Source organism: Notolabrus celidotus, chromosome 12 (genome assembly GCF_009762535.1).
Source record: "Notolabrus celidotus isolate fNotCel1 chromosome 12, fNotCel1.pri, whole genome shotgun sequence".
Taxonomy (NCBI): Eukaryota; Metazoa; Chordata; class Actinopteri; order Labriformes; family Labridae; genus Notolabrus; species Notolabrus celidotus.
The window spans coordinates 25,545,908-25,562,120 of record NC_048283.1 but is presented as its reverse complement, the minus strand read 5'-3'; positions in this window follow the sequence as shown (position 1 = coordinate 25,562,120).

The following is a 16,213-nucleotide window of genomic DNA, read 5'->3' as shown; positions in this document are numbered from 1 at the left end:
ATATGTGTTTGAAGTCTCTCCATTTGTCTTAGGGGATTGTGCAGAGCTCGTATTGACTATTAAGTGTGTGTGTGTGTGTGTGTGTGTGTGTGTGCGCGTGTGTGTGTGTGTGTGTGTGTGTGTGTGTGTGTGTGTGTGTGTGTGTGTGTGTGTGTGTGTTGGTGTAAAGGGGGAACTGAAGGTGTTAAAGGCTTGATGTGAATAGCCTTCATCTGTCAGCCTTGGAGGTCGGCAGGGCAATACAGAGAGTCCTGGGTGGTCCGGCGTTTTCATTTGAAACACCTGCTATTCATACACACATTTGTCTACTGTAAGAGATGGGTGGGCGGCAGGGTGTGTACATGTACATGCACACACACACACAAAAACATCTGTTTATGTGTGTATCAGGTACACGGATACTTTCACTGGTCCTCAATGTCGGAGTTTAACTCAGACTTAGAGCTATAATCTATGGAGGCCTACAGTCCATCGAGGATGTGCTGTGATTGTGGCTGGTATGAGAAGTGTGTTGTCCAAATCACGAAAAATTTTATTCTCAGACTCTTTCCAAACAGGGCAGGTCTAGACCATACTCTATGTTCTATTATTAACAAAGACCCAACATCAAGACAGGATAAGATCCAGTCCCATCTTACAGACAGGACTCAGTCTGATCTCATCTTAATCCACCATGAGCAGAGCACTTTGCAGCATTCAGCAAGTTACAGTGGCAAGGACAAAACATCCTTTAACAGGCAGAAACCTCCAGCAGGACCAGACTCATGTTAGACACATCTGCTGAGACAGTGTTGGAGAGAGGGATAGAGGGAGATGAAGAGAGAGAGAGATGATAGCGGCAAGACAAGGGAGCTCAGGGACTCCAGAAAGGTGTATGGTTAGTAACTTTAATGGGACAGGAAGAGTTAAAGTAATTGGCAGGCAGAGAGAGGAGAGAGACGGGATCCCAGCGTGTCAGTTCCCCTGGAAGTCTAAGCCTATAGCAGCATAACTTAGAGCTGGTCCAAGCCTGAGCCAGCTCTAACTAAAGGCAAGTCTACTCTTAAAAGTAGAGAGGGTGTCTGCCTCCTGGACTTTTACTGGTAGATGATTCTAAAGGTGCCTGATAGCTGAAAGCTCAACCTCCCATACTACTTTTAGAGACTTTAGGTACGATGAGCAGGCCTGCATGTAGGGAGAGTAGTGTTCTAGAGGGGTAATAGGGCACTATTAGCTCTTTAAGATACAAAGGTGTCTAACCATTAAGAGCTTTAGTTAAAGTTATTGTAAATGTGTAAAAACCTCTGGCAAAGTGATAAACTGTGACGTGCAGAACCAGCTTTTGTTTACATTCTCATTAGCAGGATTAGATTCAAATAAAAGAACACTACTTCGATACGTGCAAGACAAAATCAGCAAAGAGATGAGGTGCCAGTGTCTCTCTTTTCACTTCAAGCTAGTTCTGCTCCCTGCTTGTTTTTCTCCATGCCATGAATTTGTAGCTATGAGACCCTGGGGGGAGATAGCCAAAGTTTTAGTAAACAAACACAGTGATTCATCCGGTTGCTGCCCTACATGTATGTATGTGTTTGAGCTAGAATACCTGCAGATGTGTGATAGGGTTTAGCCGCCATTAGCATGCTGTGTGGTAAGTTTATATTCATAATTACCTGAGGACGCCTTGGTCCTGAGCTTGATAGTAAACACAATGAATAAGACGTCTCTCTGGAGGCTTCTTAACACAAAGTGTTCAAATGAAGAGTGATTCCACTCTGTGAATTACTGCATGCATTAACATACACCGCTGTTTGTTTGTAATATGTAGAGCATGTTTGTGATGCTCACAGTGAGGATTGGGCTAACGGTATGAATGTTTTTGTTCTCATCATGGGCAGTTGGTCTGCCGGTTCCTGTGGCTCTGGCGGAGTCATACTAAGCTTTCATTTATTTTAAAATGGCATGTCCTTAAACTCCCTGCAAACTTCACCTTCAGCAAAAAAAGCCTTTTATTCACTTTTTCAGATCTCCTTTTTTTCTGAGAAAACACCAGGTTATGGATAAAGGCTTTTGAATACCCGATTATAGAAATTCTTTAATGTACAGAAATATGAATTTTAGAGTCCAAGGACAGAGTTGATCTACTAAAGGATTTGTTTGAATTGGGAGCTCAGGTGCATCGCTCCCTTCATCATTAGCAGGTAATTTCTCTGGTTTTAATCACTAAGGTGAAAAATATCTTTCTATACATGCTGGAGAAGGTGCAACACATTTAATCTTATGATAAAAACAGTTCGAGAGTTTAATTAATGAAGGACTTTTAAAGAGTGTCCTTCATACTAACTGTTTATATGGACCTGAGTATGAGACTAATCCCTCTTTTGATCATATCAAGGAAATGGCGTTTACCTGCATACAGAGAAAACTGATAATTCTTATTCCTCTATACGTGATAAATACTTGTGTCGGTGCATGTGATGTTTTTGTTTTTTATCATCATCAAAATCTATAGATAGGTATTCATCATGATGAGGTAAATGTTTTGTTTCTATTGAATTGGGAAACACTTGCATGCATGCTAACGTTAGCTGAACAACTTGTCTACATTCGGTGTCTCCCTGGAAAGACTCAGCATCCATCGCACCAGAGACTCTGACATCAACACCCCGACTGCTGGAGCGGACGGTGACCGAGCATCTGATCTAAGATGTAGTTCAGTTTCAAAGTTGCCTTTTCTTTAGTTCTGGTGTTCAGACACGTGATAATGTTTCTTTAGTACTTTCCAACGTGACCTGACCTGCTCCACTGTTTGTGTCTGGAAACCAGCGTCTTGAAGTCCGTTCACCAAGGATTCAAATAGCTCAGCCTTCTGATGATTTGTCTATCTAAACTTCAGCTCCATCCATCCTTACATTATTTGGCATGGCTGGAGCCTATCCCCGAAGGCAGGGTACACCCTGGACAGGTCACCAACCGATCACAGGGCAAACACGGAGTGACAGACAACCATCCACGCACACACTCACACCTACAGGCAATTTAGAGTGATCAATTAACCTAGTGAGCATGGTTTTGGACTGTGGGAGGAAGCCGGAGAGAACCCATGCATGCACAGGGAGAACATGCAACTCACAGAAAGGGACCTGCCCAGCTGGGGATTCGAACCAGGAACCTCTAACACACCACAGCGATTTAAACACTCCTCAATCCTCATGCCATATTTTTCCCAGGTTCTCTTTCCACAGTGACAATGGATTTATACATGCTGAGTGAAAAAGTAAAAGCCTCATGCTGGAACATTACGTATGAATTATTTATGGCTCAAAAATGTGATAACAGAAGTAGAAAATTAGGAATGCTGCAAAGTGATATCCCTTTTACACAGACGAGGGAAAACAAGCCTTCCAGGGTGTTTCTCTTCTTTTTACTTCAGACTGGTGCACAGGCCCAGATTCTAACTGGATGCCATTCAACCCTGGAACTGTGTGTGCAAGCGTGTGTGTGTGTGTGTGTGTGTGTGTGGTAGCAGGAGTGATAATTATAACTGTCTGACACCTCTCGGTTCCCAGACTGGGAGGCCTCGCAGAACAGCAGTCAGTCAGTCAGTCAGTAAGCCGTGTGTATGTGGGAGTTGTGTGTGTGTGTGTATGTATCTTTGTGTGTTCTGTGTGTGTGTGTGTGTGTGTGTGTGTGTGTGTGTGTGTGTGTGTGTGTTTGTGTGTGTGTGTGTGTGTGTGTGTGTGTGTGTGTGTGTGTGTGTGTGTGTGTGTGTGTGTGTGTGTGTGGCACATTTCCATCTGCATCCTCTACTGTCACTGTGCCATAAAGAGGGAAAAAAAGACAGCGAGAAAGAGAGAGAGAGAGAGAGAGAGAGAGAGAGAGAGAGAGTCCCCACGGAGGCCACGAAACTACACCACGGTCGGTCTCGCGCTCTCTCTCTCCCTCTCTCTCTCTCTCTCTCTCCCCTAGTTACCACCTAGAATGGGCCAATAAACACTTGTGATGCTAAAAATGTGCGCGCTATGCAAATCAAAAGCTTCTTTTGCTGGATCCCAGGGGGTCTTCAATGACATTGTGTGTGTGTGTGTGTGTGTGTGTGTGTGTGTGTGTGTGTGTGTGTGTGTGTGTGTGTGTGTGTGTGTGTGTGTGTGTGTGTGTGTGTGTGTGTGTGTGTGTGTGTGTGTGCAAGGGAGTGTGTGAAGTGAAGAGAGGGAGATATGACACTGTGTTACCATGTTTTTGTATCAAGCGGTGAACCCCCTGTGTTAAAGCTCATTTGTCATACATGCCATGGCTCTGTGTGTGTGTGTGTGTGTGTGTGTTTTTTTTCCTATCAGGACAGGAAGTGATGGTTTGTGATGTGTGATTGGCTCCTTTGCCGTCCATGAAGGAAGTAAACCCCGGCGTCTCTGCTGACCAGCAGTGTTGAGTCTCAGCCAGCTGTGTTACTGCTGCAGACCGGCTGCTTCTGACGCTGTAAAAACTTTATTGATCCAGCAGCATATCCTGCTTTACATTCACCTTCTGCTGACTTCAGACTAAAGTTTCTTTAGCTTGCCGTCGAGTAGAGATTCACTGCAGCCCGCTCGTTAAAAACTGTTGGATTTTATTCACATTAATGATCAAACATGTTTTCTCTGAGTTTTCAGTTTAATTCTGTCGTTACACACGGGTTCATATATGTCTCTGTTTGGAAGATGTTGGCGGCCCTGATGCTTCACTAACAACAGAGAAAGGAAATCCGCGTCCAGGTCATAAGAGGACAGAACCACAAGGTTTTTACTGGAACAAAACAGGTCCAACATTATGTCAATGTTCTGATTGTATGTCTAAACATGACATTTTAGATATTTCCATTATGAAAAAAATCGTTTATTTTCTTTCTTAAAATATCCCTATTTTGGGCGCCATTAGCCTTGCAGTTTCAGTGCATGCCCCATATACTGCGGTCCTTGCTGCGGTGGTCGCTGTTTCGACTCCTAGGCTCAACCATTTGCTGCGTGTCCTCCCCACTCTCTACTCCCCCATTTCCTGTCCCCAGCTGTCCTATCTAATAATATTTATGTTTATGTGTGATTACGGATGGTCCTGAAGTACTGTTGTCCCACTCGTGAAATCGCAGGAGCTCTCTGGGTTCATGGGCTCACAGTTTACACACCTGCACCACCAGATAACTTAGGATCTTTCTTGCTCTCGAGTTAGCTCAGAAGTTGCCTGTTGAGTCTCGTTCTTCCTCTCTAGACTCTGGTCCATAAAGGCATCCGCTTTTGTCCATGGTTAAGGTCATCACTGTCAGAATCACTTTTTTTTTGTTAGATTGTATTTTTTCCTTTTCGAAGTTGCAGACCTGCTGATCAAAAGAACATGTAGGCTTTGTTTTATACAAATGAGCTTTCTGATGGTGAAGTGAAGCATGGAAGAATCTCCAAAAACAGCATACACTTGGATTGTGTTCGGGTCAGAGTTTCTTAAAGTTAGCTAAATTACGTAGTAGCATTGACCCTATCTGCAGCGGTTGGTATCCTCACTTTCATTCTGGTTCTCAAGACAGTTTCTTGAGAACCGGAGCCGAGCTGTTATTGTCATCATCACTTGATGTTTGAGTTACTTTGAAACCTACATTCTTGCCGCAGTGTCAACTGGCAGAGGTGAAATGTTTTGAACTCCTCTCAGTGCATTGATTTGATACGTTGTCTCATTAAGTTGTAGCTGGTGTTGCTTTTTGTGGAATTTAATCACTGTTGTTATGAGGTAAAAAAAATTAAAACGTTTATCTCCAGTTTGAAAGAAGAAAGAAGAATTTAGTCTCCATCCTCGTTATTTTGTTGACCCATCCATCCATCTCATCAGTAAGCTCTGCTAATCCTTATATTTGTTCTGTCGGAGGTATCTTCATGTTTCTCTTTTAGAGGTGAAAGCTAACATCAGCAGATCAACATCAACACTCATGTTAACTTTTCTGCTGATGGTTTCTCAGAGTTTTTTTTAAAGTAGCAGTGTAGCGGTTCCATGGCCTGTTCAGCCTCTCTGCTCTTCCAGAGGAGATCTGCTGCATTGCAGCACAGAATGAGTCTCTCAGTGTGAAGGTTGCCAGATAATTCCCTGTGTTTTCTGTCATCTAAAGGAGGATAAGAAGTTGAACTTCCAGAGTTCAGAGGTTCAGTCACGGTGAAGACGACTCAATCTGAGATCAGTCTGCAGCTTTGCCCCATCCGTTTATGCAGATCACTGTTCAAGACTTCTAACTAATAATCCTTTCAGTTCTCAGCTGTAATCTATAGAGTCTTTAAGGTGTCCAAGCCTTACATTTGTGGAACTCAACAGTAGATAAGATGATGATTCTATGCAGGACACAATATAAATGGACTGCAGGTTGTTCTTCATGTGCAGGTGTTTGTTAAAGAGGTAACCTACAGAGACAAAACACTTACTGTGTGTGTTTGATGTAAATTATAACAGTATACATTAGATTAATGTAACAATTCATCTACTACATCGATGTATCGATTTATATTCCTACGATCCGACTACATTGATCTGTGCTTGGCAAGTTGGCCCTCTGGACGACATACAGTGGGGCAAAAATTATTTAGTCAGCCACTGATTTTGCAAGTTCTCCCACTTAGAAAGATGAGAGAGAGAGAGGTCATCAGAGGTACACTTCCACCTTGAGAGACAAAATGAGAAAAAAATCCAAGAAATCACATTGAAGGATTTTTAAAGAATTTATTTGTAAATCATGGTGGAAAATAAGTATTTGGTCAATAACAAAAGTTCAACTCAATATTTTGTAACATAACCTTTGTTGGCAATGACAGAGGTCAAACATTTCCTGGAAGTCTTCACCAGGTTTGCACACACTGTAGCTGGTATTTTGGCCCATTCCTCTATGCAGATCTAGAGCAGTGATGTTTTGGGGCTGTCGCTGGGCAACACAGACTTTCAACTCCCTCCACAAATTTTCTATGGGGTTGAGGTCTGGAGACTGCCCTCGGCCACTCCAGGACCTTGAAATGCTTTTTACGGAGCCACTCCTTCGTTGCCCGAGCGGTGTGTTTGGGATCATTGTCATGCTGGAAGACCCAGCCACGTTCCATCTTCAATGCTCTCACTGATGGAAGGAGGTTTTGGCTTAAAATCTCACGATACATGGCCCCGTTCATTCTTCCCTTAACACGGATCAGTCGTCCTGTCGCCTTTGCAGAAAAACAGCCCCAAAGGATGAGGTTTCCACCCCCATGCTTCACAGTAGGTATGGTGTTCTTGGGATGCAACTCAGCATTTTTCTTCCTCCAAACACGACAACTTGAGTTTTTACCAAAAAGTTCTATTTTGGTTTCATCTGACCACATGATATTCTCCCAATCCTCTTCTGGATCATCCATATGCTCTCTGGCAAACTTCAGACGGGCCTGGATATGTACTGGCTTAAGCAGGGGGACACGCCTGGCGCTGCAGGATTTGCGTCCCTCTCAGCGTAGTGTGTTACTGATGGTAGCCTTTGTTACTTTGGTCCCAGCTCTCTGCAGGTCATTCATCAGGTCCCTCCATGTAGTTCTGGGATTGTTGCTCACCGTTCTCATGATCATTTTGACCCCACGGGATGAGATCTTGCGTGGGGCCCCAGATCGAGGGAGATTATCAATGGTCTTGCATGTCTTCCATTTTCTTACAATTGCTCCCACAGTTGATTTATTCACACCAACCTGCTTGCCTATTGTAGATTCACTCTTCCCAGCCTGGTGCAGGTCCACAATTTTCTTCCTGGTGTCCTTCAACAGCTCTTTGGTCTTGGCCATGGTTGAGTTTGGAGTGTGACTGTTTGAGGCTGTGTACAGGTGCCTTTTATACAGATAACGAGTTCAAACAGGTGCCATTAATACAGGTAACGAGTGGAGGACAGAAGAGCTTCTTAGAGAAGAGGTTACAGGTCTGTGAGAGCCAGAAATCTTGCTTGTTTGTGGGTGACCAAATACTTATTTTCCACCATAATTTACAAATAAATTCTTTAAAAATCCTACAATGTGATTTCCTGGATTTTTTTTCTCATTTTGTCTCTCATAGTTGAAGTGTACCTCTGATGAAAATTACAGACCTCTCTCATCTTTCTAAGTAGGAGAACTTGCAAAATCAGTGGCTGACTAAATACTTTTTTGCCCCACTGTATCTACGATCTAACATCGTTTTAAAAGGTAATAAATCGATTGTATCGACGCTAGGAAATAAAGCATTGTGGATTTAAGCACGGCAGACTTTATATGGATGTGTTTTTTTTGCACTTTTAATGAGAAAGACGTTAAACTTACTCAATTCAGGCTGCCTGTCTGTGATGTCATCGCCATGCGCCAGCAGACAACAAAACAAAGCATGGCGGATGGCAAAGGAGAAGCTGGCGAGTGAGAAATTATCAAGCCACCATTGCGGTCCAGTGTGTGGAAACACTTTGGCTTTTGCAAAGACGGAGATGTTCTAAATAAATCGCTTGCTACTGTACTTTTGTTGAAAATGTATTGAATATTGAAAATGAGAGCAGGAAAGGTTAACCTCCTGTTAATTCAACCTGAAGTGTTGGTTGCACTTTATTTAAATAAAATGTGAATGCATTTATCATTAATTGTTGTTTACTTGTTTGTTTATATCACTATTCAATTTATACCTGATTCCCTTACAAGAAACAACATGAATCTAGGACTGTCCAGTATCAAGGTATTTATTTCAGTCACACTGGTTGAATTTTTGGCTAAAAAGTTACTGAGCTGATTTCAAGTCACTGAATCGTTTTGGATCGTATCGTTCTAAATGAACCAATATCGTCCTTTAATCGTATCGTCAACCACGAATCATGATACGAATTGAATCATTGTTAAAAATAATCGTTACATGGTCTTTGAGGATAAAGATTGGGAGGAGGTATGTGAAGTGGGGCATAAGATTACTCACAGTCTGACTTTGAAAGAATTCAGTTGGAAATTAAAAATGAGATACTTGAAGACACTGTTTATCATATCAAAATATGACAGAAGTAAGACAAATTTATGTTGGAGACACTGTAACAGGTTGGAGATCACACTCACATTTTTTTGGGACTGTCCCAAACTGAAACCATTTTGGGAGGGGATTCAAACAGAAATACGATCCATCCTCGGGGAAAACTTTCTGCCTACAGCATCACATTTCATCATAGGTTTAACACCGGATGGTGCAACCGATAAAGGTAAAGCCCGGTTACTACACATCCTTCTTCTGGTAGCAAGGAAAATGATAACCATATCCTGGATTAAACCTCTACCTCCCACCCTTCTTCAATGGAGAGAAAGGCTTATAAAAGTTTACTTGATGGAAAAGATAACAGCGAAACTCCATCTGAAATTGGACTTGTTCGAGGTTCTATGGGCTCCTGTCAGTACTTACTTTACACTATCGACAGGGTAAGAGACTAGTTTACATGATCTCAGTTTACTTAAGAGAAAATATTATGTATATTTTTTTGTTTATTTTTGGTTCTGTCAGTAGACACATTCATTGAGAAGTATGTGAAAGGTTAACAAATGCTTATGTATTTATGGAAAGATATATCTGATATCCGCTTTGGAGAAGCAATTTTTCCGCTCTACTGTTCTATAGTCTCCTCTTTATGTGGTTAAAGATGTTTCCAATGAATTTTTGATTTTTTAATTTTATGTTTGCCGAACTGTAAATAATTCCTGTAAAATGTTGAAAATGTTTGAACAACTGAGATATGTACATATAAATATGTGAAGCTGAATAAAATATGTTCAAGAAAACAAAAAAAAGAATCGTTACACCCCTACTAAACTTGTGCAGAAACAAACAGCTGTTAGGAGCAGTCATCAGCTGACGGCATCATCCCAAACGGACATCAGAGGAAAGGACACGTCATGTCTCTTTAAGCATATTTCCTCGCGTCTGTGGGGGATGCACGGATGCAAATTCAGAAAACTGAGAAGTATACAACAGAGTCAACTTTGAGAAAGCTCAACATCTTACTGTGATATTGCATTTCTTTCTTTTGTTTTGTAGTTAATTGTGGTTCAGTTAGCAAAAGTTATATAACAGAGCAGTTTCATAGAAATGCAAAATGTGTTGAACTTTTCTATTGCAAATAAGAAATCTGTAATGTTTGTCGTCAGGTTTCTATTTCCTACGCTGCTGTAGAAACTGTTGGAAGCTCAGGGTGCCGCTTATAGGCAACATTTTTTAATGTGCGTGTGTGTGTGTTTGTATGCATGCATGTGTGTGTGTGTGTGTGTGGAAAGTCTAATTATAGACTGGTGGTAAGGTCTGAAGAGCAAGCATGCTATTATCAACTACTGCTGCTTCTGTGCAGCGCTTAAGCAACACACACACATGCAATAATGCCATAAACACACATGGCAGCACAAAAGCTCATATAGATAATGATGGAAATTGTGTGTGATCCCAACACAAACACACACACACACACACACACACACACACACACACACACACACACACACACACACACACACACATACACACACACACTTCCTGACAAATACCATTCATCATTGTAATTAAACAGAACAGGATGTCCAAGTAAGAATTGAGACAAACTCTCCCTCTAATCTTATTGTGAAAAGAGGAGGAAGTTCCACCAGACAAGCCCATAATAATGTCACCTCCCTTTGTCTCTTTCTCCCTCTCACACTCACACACACACACACACACACACACACACACACACACACACACACACACCCACAAACACACACAAACACACACCTATCTCTCTTGTTCCAGTCATCTTTCTTAGTCTCTCTCCCTCTCTTTCCTTTGCTCTCTGAGTTGTCCTCTTTTGGACAGAGTTGTGCTGCCCTTTTCAAAGTTATTTCGAACGCCTCGGGCTCCCATTAGTATTCAGCTTAACAGTGGCTCTCTTTGTTTCAAGGAGAAATGGCCAACTCTTAGTGTAAATTTTGCAATGAGACACTTGCAAATAGTCTCAGTCGTGTCTAAAACTATATGATTCACCTGGGTACCTTCTTTCCTTTCTTTCTTTCTCTCTTTCTTTCTTTCGTTCTCTCTTTCACCCCACCCTTCCACCCCTTCCTCAGAGGGTGCTGTTATGAATCGATTTGGTGGAGGTTATTGCCATCGTGAGCTGCTTTTGAAATTTGTTTTCTTCTGAAATTGGATTTTGGTCTGCCCTTATTTTTCACATGCAGGCAATATGCTGTGCAGCATCTACCTGCAATTAGTCCAATCCATGGGCTGTTTCATCATCTGTAATGTTTAACACACACACACACACACACACACACACACACACACACACACACACACACACACACACACACACACACACACACACACACACGCACACTGACATCCATTGGTCCATCACAGTCAATTGGTCAGTAAACCTGGTGAAATTTTCATGTCCTGATTCCTTCACCTGTTGAGATCTGTCTGCAGTCAGGAAGATATCCAATATTTACTCACTCGAGCCCTGTGTGTGTGTGTTTCAGTGTGTGTGTGTGTGTGTGCGTGTGCGTGTGTGCGTGCGTGCGTGTGTGTGTGCGTGTGTGTGTGCGCGTGTGTTTGTATGCATGTCTCTGGCAGACAGTCTACATAAAGTCTTCTGTCTTCAAAGGCATCAGGAGTTCAAGCACACACACACACTCTCTCTCTCTCTGCGTCCTGATTTTGAAGCGAGGGATCGATGTGAGGGCAGGTCCGGCCTGTGATGCTCTCAGATATTCTCTGACATGTGTGACTGCCCGAGGTGGTATCTGTGTCTGTAAATGTTTTGATGGATTTGCAGCATCCTGTTACTGCTGCTCCACTTTTTTGAGCTCCCAGTCAGACGGATCGTGCAGACGGGCTCGTAGACGGTTCAGTATTGATGATGATTCAGTCAAGGCTGCAGGAGGTTTTAACAAGAGGATCTGCTGCTGCATTCACAAGTTTCACTCATCTGCATTTAAAACATTTGACATTTAAATGTCTTTGAAATCTAAATCTGATGTCTTATTTTTACTGAAGAGATGGGTGACGTCACAGATACTACGTCCATTTTTTATACAGTCTATGGTCTGGCTCTAAAAGCTGTTGATGCCCATCATGTCGGACTCCACGCTTCATAACAGTGACACCATGATAACTCTGCCCTCTTCTTATATATCATGATTTTTTCACACACTGGAATCACACACTGGAATCAGCTGCATCAGTGCCAGACTTCCCCTCACAGTACGTTCAGGTGACATAAATGAAGGTGGCGTTTCACTCTGAGGCGTTCATCATGACTGAAGTTTTAATTTACAGAAAGTTGGAGCTGTGAGCCGCAGCAGAACTCTAAAATAGCTCAATTAAACAAACGCAGCAATTGTCAGAACAGCTAGAGAGAAGTCATTTCTTTGTTTTTACACATCTCTGCACAAAATTCTAATTTACTGTGTTATTAACATCACCATAGAGACTGGCTGCTGCTAATTGACAGAAGGATAATGAGCGCAGCGTTGTATGATTCTTTTTCTCTTTTAATTTACTTAACAAACATTAACAACTCCAAGCCAAGGCTAAACACGCAAAAGGCTTTGTGTGAGAAACTTAGTTTGTTTGTTTGTTTGTTTGTTGGTACTCTGTGTTCTTCTGTCTCCCTGAGCATCACACCTTGGCGACAGCGGCGTGGGTGGCGTCTGTGTGCGGTTTCCAAGGTGACAGACTGATCATTATGGGCTGTGGGACGCCGTCATCTTCTCTTTACGGTCCAGATGTTTGTAAGAGAGTGTGTCTGAGACGGGGAGGACATGGCTGTGTGTGTGTGTGTGTGTGAGTCTCTGTGTGAGCATCTGCAAGAACGTCCTCGCTTGTTTGACTTTGTTTTTTCTTTTATGTCTGAAAGACGGCCTGTGTCTGCATCTATATATCCCTCTTTTCATATATGTATGAGTGTGTGTGTGTGTGTGTGTGTGTGTGTGTGTGTGTGTGTGTGTGTGTGTGTGTGTGTGTGTGTGTGTGTGTGTGTGTGTGTGTGTGTTAGTGAGAGAGAGACAGAGATAGAGAGGGAGAGGCAGTGTGTGGCAGCAGCTGCATAGGGGAGGCCAAAAAGAGTGCTGATGACCAGAGAAAGAGTTGCTGACTGAGATGCAGAGCAGAGCTTCATGGTTGGACAACAAAATGCAGTGTCATACAAATATACACCTACACATGCACACCCTCACATACAATATTTGGCAAAAACAGGACTAGACCCTTTAGAGTCAATACCAGTCAGACATACTATCAGCTTCACACACATCCTGTGATGAAGGCTATAATGCGAGCTGACACACACATGCATGATATTTTCTGAAGCTGCTTTCATGTCTTGATCTGCTTCTTTAATGGGAGTAGAGGTTCATCGTCGCAGGTCCAGACTGTAAACCAGTAGCGGACTTAGCTATTGTGACGTCCCAGTATGACTCTGTCTCTGACGCTTTGATTTTAACATTTTGATAAACAGAAGGATGATTTTTGAGCAAGAATATGGACAAGAAGTTGGTTACACATTACCACACTTCTATCTAAGTTGACACCAAGATGCATTTGACTAATGTCCTGCTTTATTGTCTATTTCATTGAAACACAGACGGCAGTATACTGAAGAAGACTTGAAACTAGTGTCTGAACATTTTAGAAAACTGTTTATGAGATCATAAATCAAGGGAGAAGTAGGGTTCTACTCTTACCCAGGACTTCCACCAGATTGATGTCTGGTCCGTCTTCAATCCACTGCGTCTGGCTCCGTGCTCTCTCGGCCGTCAACAGCCACCGATTGCGTTATCAGAACGCAGCACGGAGCAGAACCGCCAGACAGCTGGAGTCATGTTACAGAGGTTTTCCTGCAGTAATTACTGAATCAATGATTCTCCTCCTCTCCTCATCCACGTCGTCTTCATGGTCCTTTGAAAACCTCTGACCTGTTGACTCCAGGCCTGGCTCCACTCATCATGACGGTTTTGTTGTTGTAGTTAAGTGAAATACGATCTGGTGATAACACAGAGTGTTTTATTCTGAAAATTAACCGGTTGTTTTCATTTTGTTTTGGTGCCTGACTTCCTGTCCCACTCCATCTGCTCTGATGAGATTGATGCATCGTGCTCCTGCATCGGGCAAAAATAGAAGTCTTGAGTATCTGATCCGGAGGATCAGAGACGCAGCCGGAACGCAACGGAGCGGATCCAGAGGAAGTTAACACATTCACTAGAATAGAAACCGGACACGGATCCAGTGGAATTTGGCCTTTACAGTCTCACATTTAAGGTTGTAAAAATAGTTAATCTTCAACACTTTGTAAAAGCATATGCTTTAAAATGATACAATCTCCATTGTTTTAATATTTGACAGTGTTGAAAAGTACTGAAGCCTTTAAAAAAAAAATAGATCATATATTTAACCCACAGCTTCTGCAAGAGAAAGTGGGAGAGCAGCAGTGGTGGAGATTCATCGAGACAAAGGATGTTTTTTATGCTTCTTCTATATGCTGTGTGTCTTTCTGCTCTGCTCCCCATCACAGCTACAACACTGCTTTCATCCTCAAGTTGTTAAATACTAAGTCCCAGGTTTTTTTGCTTCTTTGTATTCTTCTTCATCTTATTGCGCTCTTTCAGGTAAAGTAAAAATAATTATTCAGTATCGTCCTAAAGAGACATTGACAGAAACATCAGTGGGACAGTTAAGGACAGTGGTTTATCGTTAAACAGCAGTTGTCAACAAACCGTAGTAGTCATCTGCATTTCACATTTATCTACATTAAACACACAATACATGTCAGATATGATTGGTCACGATGCCAGAGGTTTTTATTGCTACCAGATCATGATTCATGTATTTGACCTTTGGCCTCTGCGCTGTCTGTCTGCCTCTCTCTCTGTCACCACCTGTTAGCTCATTGTGCTCTTCATGAGGGAAACACCACTCCTCATAGAAAATTAAAGAAAGGCTCTGCCAGATGGCTGCATCTGTTCTGACTGTACGCACCCCTCCTTGCTCGTCTCTGCAGGAGAATCAGCGTCACTAACAAATCTCATGAATTCTGCAAACAGCAGACATAGAGCTGGCACAGTGCACTGAGATAGTTTAATCAATCAATGCAATTAATGTTTATATTCAATAACCTGTTGATGTATTAAATATTTTGAACTGTTAATGGTTTAAACAAACAAAAGTCACTAATTATCAGACTACAGCATAGTGTGAGTTTTAAGTGAGGCTGTCAGCATTAACATGATTGAGGTCTGAAATTAAGAATTACTTGGTGTCTTACTTCCCTGTCAGCGCACAGTAGTTGAGCCAAGGCTGCCATGTTGATAGAAAACTACATTACCATGCTGTTAAATGACACATTTCAGTAAAAAAAACTTGCTTACAGCAAGTCAAAATATGGAAGTGCCAAAAACTGTAGTTCCTCAAGTGTCCACTTGAGGCTGGCTTCGAAAGCACACAAGGGTCTGAACCCCTGTTTAGCATCACGCAGTTCTGTGCACAAAGACAGGCTAACATCTGTCGGGAAGTAGACTCTGTTTCTTGACCATAGACTGTATTAATAATGGACGTAGTATCCGTGACGTAACCCATCTGTTCCTGAGAGCTGTTTTGAAGCCAATCATCGGCGGCAGCCATATTAGAAATGCGGAACTCAACCAGGCAAAGTGGGACGTAAAGAGGCGGGCTTTGAGCCTCCTAGCAAACAGCTATGTGTTACCGCCTGTCAGTCAAGTCAGTCATGTCCTCGTTTGGGCAAGAACTCGTAATCTTAATATCTTCTGAACCGTTGCGTTAGAAAAAAATTCACCCCCGTACAGTGTGTGCCAATAGAGAAATTAGCTACTGTAGAGCCAAGCCGTTTTTTGAACCTGACTGTAAAAATGTTTATTTCTGCTGTACAGATCGTCTTTTTTGAATTATAGTGTATTTGGTTTTCGGTGTTTCTGCAGCCAGCCTCAAGCGGATTCTCGATGCATTGATGTTTATAACACTTCCGCTTGGGCTTCATATTTTGAGACCAGAGGTCGCCTCTTGATCTTGACCAAGCAGCAACCTCCGGACGCAAGACATGAAGCCAATGCGAAAGTGCCAAAAACTGAAGTTCCTCAAGTGTCCACTAGAGGCTGGCTCTAAAGGCACCGAAAACCACATACACACCCATTCAAAAAAGCAGATCTATATAGCATTTATAAACATGTTTACAGTCTGGTTCAAAAACAAATGT